Source organism: Takifugu rubripes, unplaced genomic scaffold (assembly GCF_901000725.2).
Source record: "Takifugu rubripes unplaced genomic scaffold, fTakRub1.2, whole genome shotgun sequence".
Classification (NCBI taxonomy): domain Eukaryota; kingdom Metazoa; phylum Chordata; class Actinopteri; order Tetraodontiformes; family Tetraodontidae; genus Takifugu; species Takifugu rubripes.
In genome coordinates, this window is record NW_021821633.1 from 1,270,177 (window position 1) to 1,287,891 (window position 17,715).

General features: G+C 45.3%; 1 protein-coding gene across 1 annotated transcript in view; it reads left to right on the forward strand.

The window, feature by feature from the left end:
• Positions 1–17,715, forward strand: part of col13a1 (collagen, type XIII, alpha 1) — a 167,945-nt gene that overhangs the window by 25,152 nt on the left and 125,078 nt on the right. Inside the window, exon 3 of the mRNA XM_029831989.1 lies at positions 11,903–11,910. The gene's annotated coding sequence lies outside the window, so the exon portion shown is untranslated. The remainder of the gene's footprint in view (positions 1–11,902; positions 11,911–17,715) is intronic.

Genomic DNA, 17,715 nt, shown 5'->3' on the forward strand with positions numbered 1-17,715 from the left:
CACACGCCTGCGTCCACGCGCCTGCGTCCACGCGCCTGCGTCCACGCGCCTGCGTCCCTCCACACACATGCGTCCCTCCACACGCCTACATCCACGCGCCTGCGTCCACGCGCCTGCGTCCCTCCACACGCCTGCGTCCACGCGCCTGCGTCCACGCGCCTGCGTCCACGCGCCTGCGTCCACACGCCTGCGTCCCTCCACACGCCTGCGTCCACGCGCCTACGTCCCTCCACGCGCCTGCGTCCACACGCCTGCGTCCCTCCACACGCCTGCGTCCACGCGCCTGTGTCCCTCCACACACATGCGTCCCTCCACACACATGCCTGATTCATTCCTACTTGACCAACACAAACGAAGTCATTAATGGCTCCTGCATGCAGGAGGCGTTTGTGGTGGTCCAACATTCTCAGCCTGAGGTGTCACATATCACCCACGGTCAACTTCCAAATTCTCAGGAAAGGACAACGCAAGGAACTTTCAGCCTTTTAACCTCGCGATGCTGTCAGACGTGTTCCATGTCTGCTGAGTGGAGGCTCAGGAACATGAAAGCAGAGAGGAAATCTCAGTGGGGCTAAAATGGAATGTGCTGTCAGTCACAACTCTGCCAAACTGGAGGCAAACTGCAGCGTCTGCGGCAATGCCTGTTTTTCTCATTTGGGGCGACTCTGGACGAAATCTGAGTCCAGAGTGTGATTGAGCTTTTCATTTTGTTTGTCTTTGCATTGGACATGTCATCCCTCATCAGCCCTTACTACCGTATTTATTTGGATAGTTGGTTTGGGAGAGTGCAAGAAAATCCATTGAGAAATAACCTGAAGGTTTCTACAAGGATCAGGATTGCCCCCTTCCAGGATTGACCCTTATTTACTTATTTTTATTTTGTTTCTGCTGTATTAGCTGCTTCGTGCTCTGACAGAACATCATTTGTCCCTGTGGTGAGGAACATGTTGTGCAGTCAATGAGGTTATTTTGTTCAAACTTGCAGCCAAAATTCAAGGTGGGACCCAAAAATGCAAACAGGTGAGACAGCTTAGAGTGAGCAAACAATTTATTTACACGATATTTACGACGGTGAAGGAAAGTGTGCCTGCCACTCGTGCTTGTGATGGTGAACATGGTGACCTAAGGAAAAGAGACAACAGCAAGGTTAGTCAAAAACTGAATTGCAAGAACTTGGAGTCTTGGAACGCTCAGGTTCCCACTGGTAAACGATCTGATGCTGGACAGCTGGTGTTGGATGCTTAAGAGGCCTGCTAATCACATCAATTAGCCAGAAGGTGTGGAGGCAGCCAACATAAGAGCTGGATCAACCACGCCCCTCTTGGAAAAACAGAACACCACACTCCAAACACATGGACCAAAACCAGGATCATAACAGTCCCCACCACCTGAATGGTTGCCTCCTGGTGACGTACCCGGCTTATTGGGTGATCACGGTTAAAGTCCCTCACCAGATCTTTGTCCGGGATGTGATGCCCAGGAACCCACGACTGCTCCTCGGGACCATACCCCTGCCATTCGACTAAGGAACTGTATACCGCGCTCTCATCGGCAGACGTCCAAAATCCAGACGGGGTACACCGGGACGGCGACAAGGCGGGAGCAGGTCGGACTCCAAACTGGCTTCGGCAGACACACATGGAATGTTGGACACACCTTGAGGGAGGGCCGATGGGTTCACAATCTAATCCACCTCGAAAGGTCTGATAAACTGCGGAGCCACTTTGGATGATTCTACCTGGAGAGGAAGGTCTTTAGAGGGCGACCAGACCCGCTGGCCTGGCTGAGAAGGAGCTGCAAGAGGTCTTCAATAGTTGGTCAAGGAGGGTGTGACACAGTGGCCAGTTGGGTGGCAGAGGCTGACCCAGCCTCACCAAGGAGGACAGCGATGGTGACAGAGTTCCTGGAGCGAACTCCAAACCTGAGTGAGAACCTTGTTGTGTTGGCCAATCAAAGCACCCTGGGGGGGTCATTGCCTGAGGAAGTGCCTCCCTGTCTGCTGGGTCCATTTTGGTCAGATTGTTCTGTTATGACTTGCAGCCAAAATTCAAGGCAGGACCAAAGATGGCAGACTGGTGAGACAACTTACAGTGAGCAAATGCTTTTTTACATTTTAGTTACGTGAGTGAAGGAAAGTGTGCATGTCGCTCGTGCGGGCGATGGTGAAATGGTGTGCGAAGCAAACGGTGCTCGTCAGCGAGGGAAGATGTGGTGACCTAAGGAAAACAGGTTAGGCAAAAACTGCGTGAACTAGGAGGCTCAGGTTACCACTAGCAAAGGCGAAACAACCTGATGCTGGACAGCTAGTGTTGGCTGCTAAAGAATCCTGCTAATCACATCGATTAGCCACAGGAGACAGCCAACACGAGAGATGGGTCAACCACACCCCCTAGTGGAAAAATAGAACACCACACCCCAAGCAAACAGACCGAGACCAGCATCATAACATATGTCCTTCTGATCCAAATGTTGGCAGTCGGGCTATTTCTTTGTTTAGTCCCATAAAGTTTGCCGTGGTTAAAGGCGACTGGTGTTGGTGGGTCAGGTTTAACTCTAACACTTAAATGTCCCAACTGCAGTAGGGCAGCGCTCTTCATCACCGGGGTCCGGTTTGCTGCTCTCCTCCCACCTTTTCTTTCTTACTTAAATATGACATTTTTAAGACAGATATTGAGGACTACTGGGTTGGTTAACAGAACACAGCAGGAACACTTTTCCTCATAAAATCAATGTGAATGAATTAATTGTCCTAAACAATAGTTTGAGCTGAATAAAGTGATTTAAGGGCATTAATTCAGGAACTGAGACGGTGTAAACACAGTTGTGACATGAGGATCTGGCCTGTGCTATAGTTGGTGCATTGCTAAAGTTGCATTTGGTTTAGCATTGCAGGAACAGAGATGCTACAACGTGTTGTTATAAATTCAATGCATGGTCTTCAATTATACTCAGAACAACTGGGGACCTACAGAGGAGAAGAGAACATAGTTCACTCATCTGGAGCAATGCTTGGCAAGGCTATTCATGTGTAATTACTCGGTCCATCAGTAATGGAATGTAGGTGTATTATTTGTTCCATTTTTCAAGTAGACTTATTTTTATGGCATTGGTAAACATATGTCAGTCTCTTTGGGATTCCAAAGAAAACATCCTAGAGGTTTTGTCCAAGGTCATGAGTCAGTCAGTCACCACCCTTGCTGTTGGGGTGCAGAGAGCTGCTCTTTCTGGGATGTTGGAGGGGATCAGATTGGGAAGCAGGGTTATGGGGGTGGGCTGCGTGGTTTCTTGCCCGGGTATTTAGAGAAGTTGAAATCAGATCTTTTCTGTGGTCCCATCATCAGACTAAATGAGGTGGGCTTCACTTTGAATCTCAGGCTCATCTTTCAGCTTCATGGAGCCACAGAAACAGTTCGAGGACTTTGGTGAACAGGGTCCAACTATTAATAAAATGCACAGTGAAGGTCCAGGGATGTCTCAGGTTTCCTCTCACTATATAAAGTTCTGTTCAGATCAGAGGGTTTCCTCACGCATCGATCATTTCTTAGAGAAATAATTTCTTTTATCTTTACACATTGGTATAGTTTTGATTGTAGCTAGACTCTATTCATCCCCAAATCTGTAATGTCTCTTTTGGTGGTTCTGCTTTTGTTATTCATCTAACAGATGGAAAGCTATTAGGGCTCCAATGTAACACGAGGTTTAGTGGTGAGTACGAAGCTGAACAAGTGCCAAACTCCTAAAGAACATATGGTAAAATGATTGACTTAACCTCCACTTTATTCCATAATTTCTCCTCCCTGTCCTGTGTCTGAGCTTCTGTTTTAATAGCCTTCGTAGCAGAGTGAGCCAGCTCCCCTGCCTGGAAATCCACCTTAATAATTAGTTGGCTCTTTGAATCCTTACAGTACCTCATTCTTAAACTTGGCATTAGAATGACCACTAAAATCTCGTAGTTTAGGCCTGTTCTCTGCCTACAATATGATCAGTAAAGAATGTATGTTTAATGCATTCCAATAAGACAAAGTGGAAGAATTTAAGTCGACGGTATACCTTTACATTTTAGTCATTTTGCAGATGCTTTGGTCCAAAATGATTTGCACGATCAAGCCACTGGGCAATTGAGACCAACATGAATAAAGGACTATCTTGGAGCCCTAAACTAGCTGGTACAAGTGCTACCACCAAGTACCAGATCAGAATCTTGGAGAGGGAGTCAATGTCTACTCAACTCTGTATACTTAAAATAGGTATAATACTTAGAATAGGATAATTCTACACAATTCTCTTCTACACATTTTGGATATGTGAGGAACTTGTTATTTGAAGGGTTAGGGGTTAGGGTTAGGAGTTAGGGTTAGGGGTTAGGTTTAGGGTTAGGGGTTAGGGGTTAGGGTTAGCGTTAGTGGTTAGGGATAGGGGTTGGGGGTTAGGGGTTAGGGGTTAGTGTTTAGGGTTAGGGGTTGGGGGTTAGGGTAAGGGGTTAGAGGTTAGAGTTAGGGTTAGTGGTTGGGGGTTAGGGTAAGGGGTTAGAGGTTAGGGTTAGGGGTTAGGGGTTAGGTGTTAGGGGTTAGGGTTTAGAGTTAGGGTTAGTGGTTAGGGTTAGGGGTTAAAGTTAGGGGTTAGGGTTAGGTGTTATGGTTAGAGGTTAGGGGTTAAAGTTAGGGGTTAGAGGTTAGGGTTAGGTGTTAGGGTTAGAGGGTTAGAGGGTTAGGTGTTATGGTTAGGGGTTAAGGTTAGGGGTTGGGGGTTAGGGGTTAAGGGTTAGACGTTAGGGTTAGGGGTTAGTGGTTAGGGGTTAAGGTTAGGGGTTAGGGTTAGGTGTTATGGTTAAGGGTTAAGGTTAGGGGTTAAGGTTAGGGGTTAAAGTTAGGGGTTAGAGGTTAGGGTTAGAGGGTTAGGTGTTATGGTTAGGGGTTAAAGTTAGGGGTTGGGGGTTAGGGTTAGGGGTTAAGGTTAGGGTTAATGTTAGGGGTTAGGGTTCGGGTGAGTTGGCTCCTTCTATACCTCTATCGTCATGCGTTCAGTCTACCAAAGGAGAATCAAATCCTTGTGGGGATCATATTCTCTCTTCCACCGGTTTGTGCCTCTGTTGCCGTCCCTCATGGATTTTGGGATTTGGGTTATATTCCTTTTTCTTAATGCAACAATCAAAACATCTGAGGGATTTGAAACAGTCATAACATGAGACAGTGTCTTTACCCTATCAAAAGGTCAATCTGAGAAAGGAAACCTTTAGATGAATAATGTTGTCTCTGTCATGGAGGAAACTCAAAAGAAGTCATCATGTGGTGCTAGATGTTGTGCTCCAGCTACAGTATCTCTGCTGCTTCATGTACTCCCTTTAATACAGCTATCCAGTTATTATGGGTCATCCATTTAGAAGGGTTAGGGTTAAGGTTAGGGTTGGGTTAGGGTTAAGGTTAGGGTTGACAGGGTTAGGGTTGGGTTAGGGTTAGGGTTGGGTTAGGGTTAGAGGTTAAGGGTTAAGGTTAGGGTTGGGTTAGGGTTAGGGTTAAGGTTAGGGTTGACAGGGTTAGGGTTGGCTTAGGGTTAGGGTTAGGGTTTGTGTTAGGGTTGACAGGGTTAGGGTTAGGGATAGGGTTGGCTTAGGGTTAGGGTTAGGGTTAGGGTTAGGGTTCGGTTAGGGTTAGGGTTAGGGTTAGGGTTGGGTTAGGGTTAAGGTTAGGGTTTGGGTTAGGGTTGACAGGCCTGTGATGAAGTGAGGCCGGCGCCTGGATGATGTGTTCATCAGAACTGCTGATTGACTCGTGTACTGATATACTCTCATTTATGAATAAAGATCATATCAGTGTTGCATAATAAGTTACATTATTATCTTCTTAATGACCTGTGTGTATTCTGCACTTGCACTGCTCGTTGTCTTCATCTACTTTTGCTGTTTGGGTCTTCAGGACTGTCGACAGCTGGTTGAATGAAGAGTGTTGAGCTCAAGAGGAGCTTCATTTTTACACATTTATGGCATCAATCGTCCTGATCCACTGCTGCTCTTGCTTGAGCTTTATTTTCAGAACTTTATTGTCAGTGTCATTTGAAAACAATGGAGTGACTTTGACCTGATTTTCCTCCTGCGTGAGCAGATGTGTCCTCACAGGGTCTCAGGAGGTTAATTAAAGAGTCCCGTTCTCTCCGGCTCGCCTCAGGATCTTTCAGGGTTTTGCATTTGTTGTTGGCTTTAGGGTTTTCTTGTGGACAGCAGCTATTGTGATGCATTTGTTCCATCTGGGTTTCCATGTTTGGACTTGGGGATGGACCGACTAATAGTTGTGTGTTCTGGGAGCTGTTTGAGCTGAATGTCCTGCCATCCCCTGTTTTACTTACATACACACATTAACAAATGTGACTTTGGGGATATGATTTTTTTTAATGCATTCAGTTTAGATCTTGCAGACATTTTATCATGGACGAATGGTCAAGCTTGGATCAAAGACAATGCATACATCTGGAAACTATCTCATCAAAAAGCATTTATCTTTTTCAGAAGCCTCAGAAGTTACTTTATTGCTTTAAGTGTTGCCAACTAAAACATCTAGAGAAAATGTGTGAGTCACCTGTGGCCTTTTAAGCACTGGAGATTTGATCATCAAAAAGCCACAAATGTAAATCGAGTGGAATGTTGTCTGTCTGCCTTTAAACATGGAGGCATTTGCCAGCAGCAAATGTCTTGTCAGCTGTTGTCTCCAGCCAGGTGGTCAGATAAAGCGCTTGGTAACATTAACCTAACCCTAACCTAACCTAACCCCATAACCCTAACCCTAACCTAACCCTAACATTACCTAACCCTAACCTAACCTAACCCTCTAACCCTAACCTAACCCCCTAACCCTACCTAACCTAACCTAACCCTACCTAACCCTAACCTAACCTAACCCTAACCTAACCTAACCCTAACCCTACCTAACCCTAACCTAACCTAACCCTAACCCTAACCTAACCCTAACCCTAACCCTAACCTAACCTAACCCTAGGTGTGGGATTCAGTGAGGACAGAAGGGAAAGAGTAAACCACCATGAGCTTGATGTGCCCCCTCTCCCGCGGTCCTCGTGGCCTTGATCTGCATGAGGGGGCCTGTGGTCCGTCACCACTGCCGTGGAACAGAGCATCTTAATAAACAGCCTCTTCTCGGGAACAACGTGAGGTTCATGCCGACGTCTCCAACAAGACACAATTCTCTCATTGTTTTCATTTGTTGTGTAATTATTTAATCCCTGACTTTTTGTGGGCCAGCCAGTATTTACTTTTCTTTACGAGACTATTTATTTCTGAGAGGGAAGAAACAATCACAGTTGATTCATTTTCAGATAGCTGGAATGAGAAGAATGGAGATTCAATACAAGCAGGCCCCTTTTTCAGATAGAGTGAAGGATCAGATCTCGTTAACTTTCCCTGGATGTAAAGACAGTTTCTTCTACCCACACCTCAGATGTAATGTTACACATTTGGTTTCTGCACAATGACAAGTCACTTATCAAAGTCTAAGAAGCTGCTAAATGATTCAATCTGGCTTCTCAATATAGATGAAATACTGAAAATATACTACTCTTTTGGAGATATCCAAGGTACTTTTCTTTGTCAACTGGACTTTATTTCTTCTCTTTTTAAGACGTTTCACCTTCTATCCTGAAGGCTTCTTCAGTTAGGGTCTCGCTGGGGACAGAGCGTTTGTTGGTCGGGTCGTTGGCGGGGTCGTTAGCAGGGTCGTTGGTCGGGTCGTTCACCTAGTTTCTGTTGAGGTGTCTCCCTTTTGTCTGCTGGCTCACATGGCGGTGGGTCACTGGGTCTCCTGGAATGGTGTGAACCTTTGGTTTGCTGGTGGAAGGAGTGGAGGACTGCATTGTATGTGGGTGACAGGAAGTGCCTCAGGCCACCACCTCTGTTTAAGGATGGTTTTTCCAATTTAACATGGATAGCTTCCTTGACCCCCCTCTCAGACCAGCGGTCTTCTCTGGCCAGTATCCGTACTGGGCTGTCCTCGAAGGAATGACCGCTCTCCTTTAGGTGTAGGTGGACTGCTGAGTCCTGACCTGAAGAGGTGGCACGTCTGTGTTGCCATTCTTCTGTGGAGAGGTTGTTTGGTTTCCCCAATGTTCCTCACGTTCCTCCTGGTGCTGTACAGCATAAACAACATTACAGTGTTTGGGTCTTGGTGTCTTGTCCTTCGGGTGGACCAGCCTCTGTCTGAGAGTGTTGCTGGGTTTGAACTGAAGCGGTATGTCGTGGTTCTGGAGGATCCTCCTAAACTTCTCAGAGACCCAGACAGATGGGGTTAGGGTGGTGTTTGTCTCTCTCCTCCTCTTCTTTGCTGGGGTTAGAAGGCGAAACGTCAAAAGAAGAAAAACCATCCAGTTGACAGAGAAAACTACCTTGGACAAGGATGACCTGGATGATTGAGAAGCTACACAGACATCTTTTACGTAGAGTAATAAGATTCCCTAAAATAACTGCTGGCTAATAACCAGCATTCATCTTCTCTTTTTCTTCACATTTAATAACACGGCAGAGTTAAGCAGCTTTCAATGATGTGAGGTCTCAGTAAGAATATCCAGAGAGGGGCAAGAGTCCAATCCTGGACGTTTGGAAAGCTTTTCCCTGCTGTCTGCGTTCACACGAGAGGGGCAAAAAGGGAATCAATCAAGTTTCTGTCTGCAACATTTACCGTAGTATTTTATTGGTTAGTCCTGCGTTTTTCAGCTGTTTGTTTCACTTTTCTTTTTGAGGGAATATTTTTTTATTTTCTATCCATGATTTTATTTTGGAAATTGAAGCCTTTCACGTGCAAATATTTCCACACATATTTGGTGAGGAGGCATAAAACGTGAAATAAAAACCTCCTTTTCCATATCTCAAAAGACTTGGGGGTGTTTCTCCTGTGAGATGGTGAAAGGCAAAAGTTCACATACTTCCATCCTTTGATGCACAAGCCTCAATAAATCCCCTCAACTGGTTGCACATCTGAACAGAAGAATCTGTCAAGTATAAAAGTGATTTGATGCAGCCTCGAACCGGGTCGTGCGCAGAGCTCCGTGACCACTGAGGACGGCCGACATGCTCTGCTGACGGTGCAAACAGGCCTTTCATTGTGCTGCTGTTGTGTCTCACAGATGAAACCTTTGACCTTTGGCTTCAAACCAACGCCCAAAAGACTCAAAGCCACTGACACCATCTGCACAGTTCATCAGAATGCTTATTGGTCTAATCTGGCTCTTTCTTGCTATTTACGCAGTCCCAATGACAGACTTACGTAATCCTTCTGATCTGATCTTAGAAACACACCAAACCTGAATTATGAAATTCTCCTTTTAACTAATGCAGTTTTCTGACATAATGTGGTCACTTTCTGGGGTCCAGGCTGGACTGTGGTGGTCTTTCCTCAGGTGTTCTTTTGTGCCACCAGCAGACGCCTCCGAACACAGGTGCCCTGCTGGCTGTCTGTGTCTACATGTGGACTAGGGAAGTATGCCCTGGTGGGTTGTCTGGATCTGGGTATTTTCAGAACTGGAATTTCACAGCTTATTCCTGGATCTGCATACATTCAAGAGATGATCTTGAACTGGTCAACCCACCTGCTTCCACCCTGGTTTACAGGAGTCAAAGAGGTTTAACTGAGCTCATATGAATTAGTTTATAACAAAGCGGTAAAGGTTCTAATGTTGATGTTCCGACAGCGTGTTGAATCGTTCCTCATTCCTGTGTCGGTAGGCGAGCCAATTCTAAGTAAACAAATATAGGCTTGCCTTCCACAGGGGGGCTGAAGGTCAAGTTCTGGGGCGGAAGCTTCGACCTTGGTTAGCTGACCAAATGATACCCCTACAGGTTTATTGCACGTTACTGGAGGTGTCTCCAGCTTTGGTTGCATAATTCTGTAAATATACTTTGAGTAAAATCAATCCTTTGTTTGTGTGAGCAGGAAGGGAAGCGCAGCCATGGCTTTGCACGATGGCATGCAACATTAGATCACATTTCTGGCCACATCTACTCGGTGTCCTTACATAAGCAGGAACAACAGGTGTTAGCAATAGATACAGTATTAAAGGCAGGAGAAGATTCAGCCGTGACCTCAAAGCGGTGCAACAACTTCAATGGAAGTTGACTGTGTGTGTATGAATACACACTTTGTAAATGTTGTGTCCAGCGCTGTCGTTGCATGTATCCATTCCTCGGGTGCCAGTTTATACGCTACATTTGAAGCTGCCTTCCAGAATGTCTCTGGCTCAAGGTGCTCTATAATATGTGTGTCCCTGGAGCCGGCGGCCCCGGCCAACAGGATGTAACAGCAGGCCCAGAATGCAACAGGAATCTCTGCATACACGTGCATGCAGAAGGGTTACCCGTTTGGGAATGAATAACTATTGCAGGAATGTCTGGCACAGTCCTTCTGTGACTGAGGCGACGGTACTGGGAAGAGTGTGTGGGTCGGTGTGTTTGGGGGTGGGGGGGTGGGGGGGTTTACAGTGTTTTAGTTCTGAATGAAGTCGCACCAAAAGTGTCAAGAGAACTAAAACATAGATCACATAGGTCACAGATATAAATAGAAATATATATAGAGACACACTAGGATACATGGATCTATAGGATAAAGGGGTTATAGTTATGGTTAGGGTTAATCCTCCCCTTAAAAACGAGCACAGCAACATTAGCAATTTCTCATTTCTCAGCGCTTTATCAAGAAAACAGACACCTACGTTTGTTTGCTTTTTTTCGGTCAATTATTGTTCAAGAAAATTAGAATTTCACAAAAAGTCCAATTTTTGAGAATGTTTCCAAAAGTATAGATTTCCAGTAAGAGCTTTGATTCAGTCATTAAAAAGAAAAAGAGGCAGATCTAAAGAAAGAAGCTGCCATTGCCATCACAGGACCCTCTCACTTGTTTAAAGTGTCTCATTTATTTCTGTTTTCTGTTGAGGACAAGCAATATTCGCTCTGTTCTCTCGTGTTCTAGTCTCTGCTACTATCCAATCCCATCTGTGTGGAATAAACTTAGAGCCATGAATAAAAACTAGGGTTGCATGTATGTGACTGCAGGGCTTGGTGATGAGACATTCTCCAAAAATACTGTTTAAATAATGTCTGGACGGTGCCTAAGCTAGCATGTGCTAGTCCACCTCATGTTTATGGTTTTATATAGGCTCAAACAGGACTGAAGCACTGTCCCCATGTTGGACGTCTTTAGCTTTGATTTATCCGCACTTGTCCTGCTGCCTCTGTTCCTACGGCACCTTTGACTCGAACCCTCAGACATGCTAAACTCCAGTTTTAGCTAAAGCTTGCAGGATAAAGTTCTTTCTTATTGCACAACTTTTCTCTCTTCATTTTCCCAAATGCCTTTCATTGACTGGATGAAATGAAGAAGATGAGCGGCAGCAGATTTACGGGCTGAGACGGACCTTCAGACCAAATGCTCAGAAGATGAAGGAGAGATTTGATTTGACTTTACGTAGATGAGATTTATCCTCGGTGGTTTTCCTTGGCTTGTTGTGATTGATGCATTATCATCATTTTCTCCTTCGTCAGTAGTCATTAAAGTTGTCAGTTGATTTCTGGCCATTTCAGGGGGCTTGTGCAAGTAGAAGGGGAAGATATTTTTGATTGGCCGTGGGTTCGTTTGCTAAGAATCATCATCATCAGATCAACTGGACGTGGTGAGAAGAATTAGTGCCCCAGCTGGTGACCCGCAGCGATACTGGTGATACTGGTGATACTGGGTTGAGCTTCACTAAGTTAGAATGGCTGCCCCCTTCTTTCTTTGGGAGAGGTTAACCACATCATTTCAGACACATGTGGGACACTTTCAAACTGAAAGGAGAACAGATTTCCTGTTGTGGAATGTTCAGACATGTTTGCACTGATGCTAAGCTAAAGGCTTCTCTCTCTTTTGTCTTCCAGGGCCTCCAGTAAGTACACCAGAGGATTTTTCTGACCTGCGTGTGGTAAAGTGACTGCTCATTTTTGCTTTTTGAAGTCTGTTAACTGGATGTTCTGTGTTGCCTGGATGCCACCATCACATGGACGCCACCCATCAAGCAGACCTTCTCAGTTATAGGTCTCTCTTTAGGACGCAGCGGTTCAGAACAGAAGCTCCCTCACGTTAAGCTAATGAGGCCAAGAGTAACCCTAACCCTAACCCTAACCCTAACCCTAACCCTAACCCTAATCATTTCAAATGGAAGTTTTCCACTCTAGCAGGTGCTACTGCTCATCTTAGCATGCCAACAGAAGTGAAATGAGCAGACTCATTACTATTTGTCCCAACAATAGGAATGATTTATGTTTTTCACTGGAACGTCAGCTTAGCCCACATTTGGATTGTTAAAAGTGACTTTTAACGAGACACTTTTAACGACTCACTGCTCGTTCATGCAGGAATGAATGAAGTCACGGGGCGCTCTAGTTTTATATCTGAGGTTTTCCACAAAGATTTGGATTTGACTGTACCAACCTCTGCTTGGACAACCAGTCGCAACTTTTCTAGAGATTATTGCATCATTTCAACACGTTTGGGGACGTGTTGCTGAAATATCAAATATAAAACCTGGACGTTCAACAGACAAAGATTATGAGGCTACAAACCAAAACCTGAAATTCAGCCGGTTGATGAATTTTGACGATGTTGCAACCCACAAATTCCAAGAACGGAAGACAGACATCTCAGAATGAGCAGGAGTACACAACAAATTGTGTAACTCTTTTTATGAACTGATTATTGAGTTATTTCCAATCGATAAAGTGTCAATCTTCTCAAAAGTCGATCAATCTGCTCAGAGATGATTCTTCATATTAGTATGAATACCCTAACCCTACCCTACCCTAACCCCTACCCTAACCCTACCCTAACCCTAGCCCTAACCCTAATGCTAACCCTAACCCTAACCCTACCCTAACCCTACCCTAACCCTACCCTAACCCTACCCTAACCCTAACCCTACCCTAACCCTTAACCCTAACCCTACCCTAACCCTAACCCTAACCCTAACCCTAGCCCTACCCTACCCTAACCCTAACCCTAACCCTAACCCTACCCTACCCTAACCCTACCCTAACCCTAACCCTAACCCTAGCCCTACCCTACCCTAACCCTAACCCTACCCTACCCTAACCCTAACCCTAGCCCTACCCTACCCTAACCCTAACCCTAACCCTACCCTACCCTAACCCTACCTACCCTAACCCTAACCCTAACCACCCTAACCTACCTACCCTAACCCTAACCCTACCCTACCCTACCCTAACCCTAGCCCTACCCTACCCTAACCTAACCCTAACCCTAGCTAGAGGAGTGGGGGACTGGCCTGCAGTGGGTGTGCAGGGCTTTGCTGATGGCACTAACTCACCTGCATCCCTTTTATCCACTAAATAATCTCCATCACTGTGCTTGAATGCACTTTATCCCATTAAAATATGTTTCCCATCTGTGATTGAAGACCTTGTAATAGTTCAGTTCTTGATAAGAGCTTCAGCTTTAGGAATACTTCCCTTCACATCTGGCCACTTTGAGTCTGTCTTGTTTTTTCTGTCATGCTAACTTTCAAATGCTCTCTGCCAAAATTCCCTCCTTGGAAAATGTGAGGAACAGTTTCAATGTAGGAAATAATTTAATTTCCATGAGGTCAGCCTATGAAGTAGCTTTCCTTTGTTTCCTCTCTCTCTACACCTTCTGCATCTCCAATTAATAGAATTAGAAATGGTGTGAAATATGTTTTGGCTCCGCTAATTCAACTATTCAATAACTAGTTAAAAACACACATGCATGAAAACACAAAGTTGCAATAGACAGAGCAAATATTGCGATCAATAACAATGATTTTAAACAGTTGACTTTCCACTGGTTGCACAGTAGTCCTGCTGTGTGGTTTCAAGTTACAGGCGGAATTCAGCTACTGCAGCAAATGGAAGAAATCAGCCCTAAACTGAACCCCACCTCACTTCTTATTGTGCAGAGGGGGGTGCTTGGGAGACCATATGTCCCGCTCCTCAGTACCCCCCCCCCCACCCCCCCACACCCTCCTACCTTTCCCATTCACTCAAAAGTCCAGTCCACTTTGCCAAATGGGAGCCACATGTTTTATATGGTTAGGGTGTAATTCAAGTCAACGGCTTCTTCCGGCAGTGGGCGACCTTTGTGCCCTGCAGGGTTAGTAGCTAATAGACCTGCAGCCCCCCCCCACACACACACCATCTCATTTAGGTCCCCAGTAGTATAGTGACATGTTCAGAGGTAGAAAGAGCTGTAACTACTCGGCTGTATGGAAAATTAAACGTCATTCCAGCCAAAAACAATCCCAGGATTGAAAAGAAGGTGCACCCGCAGGGGAACTCTTGCAACACCCTAATTACAGGTATCAACAGTGTCTTTGGATACGGTACTGATAGCGTAATGGGCCCAAAGTCACAAACACGTTAATCCACTTCCGTTCCACAAATTATTCGTACACTTTACATCTGTTGTTTAGTAACTTTAAATCCCCCCCCCCCCCCCAATTATCCATCCAGTCCCACTGCAGTTAATTGGCCCCACTTGTAAGAGATTATTTCACTTCCTCTAACCCATCACTAAAAGTGGTGTAATTAATGATTAATTGGAGTGCAGCAGCTGTCTTATTCATAGAGATTAGCCACTGACTACACGAATGGTAAAACAGAACGACGTGTACAGTAAAATACTTTATTTCCTTTATAGAAATTGCTGTCCTGAATGGGTTCGGGTATCCTGAATGTTCTGGGAACTCCAACCAGTTACAACTAATTTCTGCCCCCTTTTCAATCGTAATCCTACTTTGTTGCTCGCAGTTGCTTTATTATACACAATGTTTATGATAAAGGGCTGCGTTGCTGGTTCGGATGGGTCGTCCTCAAAAAGAGGTTTGATCTCAAGAAATGATTCAGTTCGCCCCCTCCTAGGTTTGCTCACTTATAAAGAAACGATCACACTTTAATTGTTACAGTGGTCTATTGATTATGTTCTCAGAGTGAATATCAATACCATCTGCATTTTTGACACCTTCTGTCTTTGGATCCTCACCCAGGGTCATAAATGCACAAGATAAAAGTTTTAAAATGTCTTCTTTTATTGGGTTGCCCATGACTCTTGGTGGGGTGTGGGGGTCCTTGCTCTGGCTTGCCCACAAAAAATGTCCAATTAAGACCGTATTGACCCAGTGACCCAGTTGTGTGTGGGAGTGTACACATGGGCATGCATGTTTGTGTTTGTGTGTGTGTGTGTGTGTGGGTATGTGTGTGTTGGGGGGGGTTACTTACTGTGTGAAGGCACATGAGTGTCTTGTGTGAATGGGTGTGATTATGAGTGGGGATCAATAGGCTCTCTAGTGTTGCAACCCTCATGTCTCCTGGAGGCCGTGGTTTACAGATGCATTGAGAAAATGGAAGGAACAAAGCAAAGGCAGGAAGTAGATGAGTGGAGCACCTGCACATGGACAATGAACAAAATGGAAACAAAATCACCTCCAACCTAAAGAGAACTTGCAGATCATGAACAGTTAAGGTTGAAGAGCCTGCCATCAGTCATCTGGAGGATTGGAATTCCCTGAGGCAAACCTGCCATTGAGGTGGAGTTTGGCTGCATTGAAATATGCAATAGGGCATTCCTCTTTACTCCATGGTTGAGAATGGCTGACAGGGCGTCATGCAGTGACATCACATGGATGTGATTTGTGATTTGACTCAATCAAAGGCCTTTGTCAAGTCTATGAAGGCCATGTACTGAAGGAGACTTTGTTCCACATTGTTTTCTTCTCGTTGGTGACCAGTCATCGCGTTAGTGGTTGAATAGTCGGAAGCCACACTTTGAGTTAGGGAGTAACCCTTCAGTTAGTGGTAGCAGGAGTTTGACAAGAATATGAGCAAGGACTTTGTTGTTGACTTCCACATGTCTCATCTTATGGGACTCTGCCCATAATGGACAGTGTGTCCATAATAGTTTGTGTTACCGACTGTTTTCTGGATGACTGAGGTCCCAATGGCTTTTAGTTTTAAGTTTAGCAGAATCAGGACCCCTGGATGCAGACATGTAGACAAAGCAGGATTATCAGTTTGAATCTGAAGCTCAGCCACCAAAAAGTCTCCAAGTGAAACAGCGGGTCCAAAACAGGAATCCACAAATTAAACAATCCATTCCAAAAACTGGGTGGTGAGGTTGGGGAAGACGGAAGGCTTAAGGCGGTGTGGTCCAGCTGTGGACAGAAGAACACTGGAGGTAGACAGAAGAACCAGGGAAATAATCAGGCAAACATGAGTCTTTTAAAAGAACAGAATGAGCTGAGAAGTCACCACAATAGAGTTCTCAATGAACCGGTGGAGAGTGGATGGAACTGGTCTAAATATAGCACCATGTGGCTGAATGGGCAGCAATGAGCCGCGACCACAATCCCACCGTACTGCAAACAAAACCCAGATCAAAGAGAGAAACCAGGGAGCTTCACATGTAGAGCATCGGGAAGCCCAAACTGTGTCGTTTTAGGCTGCTCTTCCTTTTCTTATGATCAGCTTCCACTCCAGGAGGCAGCTTCTGCGTGGAAGCCCAGACCCATTTAGTCCTTTCAGCCTCTCGCCAAGGCTTTTGCTGATGGTTTTGTAAACCATTCTACCCTGGAGGTCAGGGTTAGGGTCAGGACTATTGGTGCTGGGCTGATGTCCACATGTGTGTCACATGGGCACCAGCCAATCAGATTGAATTCTGGCTGAGGTTTAGAGAAATGAATTGTGATTTCTTTCAATAAAATGCATTGAATAACATTTATTTTTTGTATTTTAAAGATAACTACCTGTGGAAATACATGTCAAGGAAAATATGTATGCACAAAAAATTCTGATGACTGAAAGTGTGAGTGCGGCTGAATCCAAACACATTTGTTTGCACATCCCAATCCGTGTGCAATTGACACACTCGTTAGCACCAGTCTCTAGCCGTACCACACCCTCAAATAAAGCGGACCATGAGTAGAAACAGGGTGGGACTCCCCCTCTCCGTATTATGAGACGACATAAACAATCCTTGAGTCGCACAGGCAAGAAAAGGCACAAACAATATACTTTTGGAACGCCGCCCTCTGGTATTATTACTAAACAGGATAAGTTATGTTCTTTACAAAGGTCGGTCAACTCTCAATGAAATGAGCCCGTGTCCAGGAAGTCCAGTGTGGTCAGAAACCGCTATGGGCACAGGCTCCTGGCAGCTCCACACACAGGTCCATCAGGACTGGAGGGTCCCCCTACATGAGCCTGGTCCTGCTCCAGGTTTCTTCCTGTTAAAGGGGAGTTTTTCCTGCCACTGTTGCTTGTTGGGGGTCCGGCCCTGGGATTCTGGAGAGGGTCTAGAGACCATTGTGATTGTAAAAGATGCTATATAAATAAAAACTGATTGATTGACTGGCCGTGGGAACGTAAAGTGGTTGACAGTCGATGTCCTAAGCCAAAAAGTCCTGTTGGTCCCTGTAAACTCTGTCCACTGCTCAATTGGAAATATCTCCTAAAACGATATCGTTGAAAAATCTGAATGTGAGCATGGAAGTGCTCGCTCAAAGGTTTTGTCCTTTGGACATTAGTAGCTTAACGATCTTTGACCGATGTCTTCAGAGCAGGTTAGCAGGCCATGTTATCAATTAAACACACACACACACGCACACGCACACGCACACACACACACACACACAAACACACACACACTATTTTGGCATCCTACCAAT